Below are 3,685 nucleotides of genomic sequence, written 5' to 3' on the forward strand. Positions count from 1 at the left end.
CACAGGATAGACAAAGCAATCCTAAGGAAAAAAAAGATGGACAGTTTCTCTCCCCAATTTCTTATAAAGCAATATGATACTGAAACAACGACAGTCCTTAAGACTAATGAAATAAAATAGAAAGTCCAAACACTGATCTTTGAATATATAAAGTTTATCTTTGATAAAGAAGTTAAAAGTATGAGGTGAACGAGGAAATTCTCTTCAATAAATGATGGTGGGAAAACTGGTCAGTTATATGTCAAAAAAAAAAAAAATGAACCTGAGGAGTATGGTGCCTCCAGCAGGTCAGTCTGTACCTGTGAGGCGAGTGCATCAGCAGCCTGATCAGACTTCCAGATACCCTAAAATTGCTGCTGTGCCTTTGGCCAGACACCAAAAACTTGGGACAAAGTTGACCAAGAAAGTAAACGGCCAAAAGTTAGGTATGTGGGAGACACACCCACAAATCACCTCCAGCTCAGCTATATAATTAGAGACATGGCCTCTCTGGTTCCTGATCGAACTGCTTAATGGCAATGATCCCAGAGATTCAGAAACAAATCTCGAAACTCAACGGCTTTTTGCAGAAATGTGACCTGTCCCTGCAGTAGGTTACCGGCGTCGGATCACCCCAGATAGGAATAGGTTTCGTGCCTTGGCCTGTTCCCCCTGGTGCCCAGTAGCTATCATTCTCCAGAGGCCACTGGACAGTCAGGTTTGGGCCCGCAGTGATGAGACACGTGAAGCCTCATGGGATGGGGGTGGAGCCAGCCCTTTCCTCCCCATTTCAATGAGACCACGAGTCACCTCCCACAAATGGCCTCTCTGGCTCCTGATAAAGCTGCTTAACAGCAATGATCCCAGAGATTCAGAAACAAATCTTGAAACCCAGCAGCTTTTGGCAGAAATGTGTCCAGACTGTGCAGTAGGTTACTGTCTCAAGACCACACCAGGGGGGAAAGGGTGTTGTCCCTCCACCTGCTCCTTCTTGGCAGCTCAGTGGTCACCATCTGCCAGAGGCCATTGAACAATCAGGTTTGGGCCCACAGTGATGAGACATGTGGGGCCTCAGAGGATGGGGGTGGAGCCAGCCCTTACCTCTTCATCCCAACGAGACCTTGAGTTGCTGCCCACAAACAGCCTTTCTTGCTCCTGATCAAACAGCTTAATGGCCATGACTCCAAAGACTCAGAAACAAATCTCAGAACCCAGCAGCTTTTGGTAGAAATGCATCTGGTCCCTGCAGTAAATTACCGGAGATGGGCCACCCCAGGTGGAAATAAGTTTTGTGCTTTAGCCTGTTCCCCCTGGTGGCCCAGTGACTGCCATCCTCTAAAGGCCACTGGACAGTCATGTTTGGGCCCACAGTGAGAGACATGTGGGGCCTCACGGGATGGGGTGGAGCCGGCCCTTTCCTCCCCATTCCAATGAGAGCCCAAGTTGCTGCCCATGAATGTCCTCTCTGGCTCCTGATCAAGCTGCTTGATGGCCATGATCCCAGAGACTCGGGAACAAATCTCAGAATCCAGCATGTTTGGGCAAGAAATCCCTCCAGATTTAATTGTTAAAATTTTGGAACTTCAAAATCAAGCAGCAACTACTGCAGCCGTTCAACATCATATGTTATTCATAACCAGCAATAGAAAACAAATTGTCTGGGATGGGAGTATCCTGGGGTTATTGGTGGTGAAGAATGGGCACTGGTGAAGGTACCGGTGTTTCACTGTATGACCGGGACTTAAACGCAAAAACTTTGTAACTGCTCTCACGGTGATTCAATAAAAAAGGCCCTCCCGTTGATCGTCGATTTGCTCGAGCAGGCCCAGTAACGTCTCCATTGGAGACTTTGTTGTTACTGTGTCTGGCATATTGAATACTCTCGGTAGCTTGCCGGGCTCTCCGAGAGGGGTGGAGGAATCGAACTCGGGTCGGCCATGTTGACCGCATGTAAGGCGAAAGCCCTACCCGCTGTGCTATCGCTCCAGCCCTAAAGGCCCTCCCGTTGATCGTTGATTTGCTCGAGCGGGTCCAGTAACGTCTCCATTGAAGACTTTGTTGTTACTGTGTTTGGCATATCGAAAAAAATTATAAAAAATTAGGAAAAAAGTAAGGTGGAGTTCATGCACAATTCAATCAGCCTAATCAGTGGCTGAATAAATAGCAGTACTCCTACACAAATAAATAAATAAATAAACCTATACTTCTTTCTTAACACCATGCATGCAAATCAAGCTAAAATGGTGTAAAACATCAATATAAGACCTGAGTCCATAAATCATTTTGAGAAAACCATAAGTAGACTTATAGCAGTGAATCTAGATGTATCTCCAATGATTTGATATCATTGTCCAGCAAATGGAAACAAAAGATAAACAAATGAAACTTCATAAAACTAAGAAACATCTGCACTGCAAAAGAAATGATGTTTAGAATTAAAAGACACCCCACATACTTGGAGGAAATAGTTCCCTTCCACTAACTTAACTGGAGCGATAGCACAGTGGGTAGGGCATTTGCCTTGCATGCGGCCAATCCAGGTTTGATTCCTCCATTCCTCTTGGAGAGGCCTACAAGCTACTGAGAGTATCCTGTCCACAAGGCAGCGCCTGGCATGCTCCCCATGGCATATTCGATATGCCAAAAACAGTAACAAGTCTCACAACAGAAATGTTAATGGTGCCCGTTTGAGCAAATCTATGAATGGGATGACAGTGCTACAGTGCTACCACAAACTTGAGACACGGTTAATCCAGGCTAGAAAAATCACTTGTAGAACTCAACAAGGAAAAAGTAATCAGCACTATCAAAAAAATGGGAGAAAGATATGAACTGAATCTTACTCAAAAAAATCCATACAGGGGATAAATAAGTATTTATCCCCTGTATGGATTGCTCTCCATACTTCTACTATGGTAATAGAAAGAAACCTTGTTGGCGAATAACAAATGCCCAAAGGCTACAGAAAGTGGGAACTGGTATTTTACCATTAGGCGTATTGAAAATCACAGCGCCCAAAATAAAATTAAAAAGAAACAAATAAAAGACCGGAAACAAGATGCAATGGCAAGCATGTGAACATGTGAAGAAGAAGGAACCCTCATTTACTATTAGTGGCCATGTAAAATGGATTCAGCCTCAGTGGAAGACTGTGAAATTTTATGAAAATAAACATAAAACTAGTGTGTGCTATTCTGAAATTCCATCATTAGATGTTTCTCCAAAGAACACTTAATTCACACTTAACTTCCCGTTAGTCGTCGATTTGCTCGAGCGGGCGCCAGTAACGTCTCCATTTGTCCCTGTCGCGTGCTAGTGTAGCCCAATGGCATCTCTTCGCTCCGGGAACATGGAGGGCCTCAAACCGATCGTTCATGACCTTGACAAAGAAGTCTGACCATCTGGTAGGTGGGCGGCCACGCGGTCTCTTGACATCCCGTGGAATCCAATCAGTAACAGCTCTAGTCCAACGGTCGTCTTTAAATCTCATTACGTGACCAGCCCATCTGATTTTCGACACCTTGGCAAATGAGACAGCATCCCTGATCCTTGATCGTCGACGGATGTCAGAACTCCGGATTCGTTCTCTCATTTGAGTGAAACGTGATATTCCAAGCAGAGCTCTTTCTATTCTTCTTTGGGAGACCTGAATGGCGTTCTCATCTTGTTTGCGTAGGGCCCAGGTCTCTGAGGCATATGTTAATGC

The sequence above is a fragment of the Sorex fumeus genome, unplaced genomic scaffold (assembly GCF_029834395.1).
Source record: "Sorex fumeus unplaced genomic scaffold, SorFum_2.1 ptg000030l, whole genome shotgun sequence".
Classification (NCBI taxonomy): Eukaryota; Metazoa; Chordata; class Mammalia; order Eulipotyphla; family Soricidae; genus Sorex; species Sorex fumeus.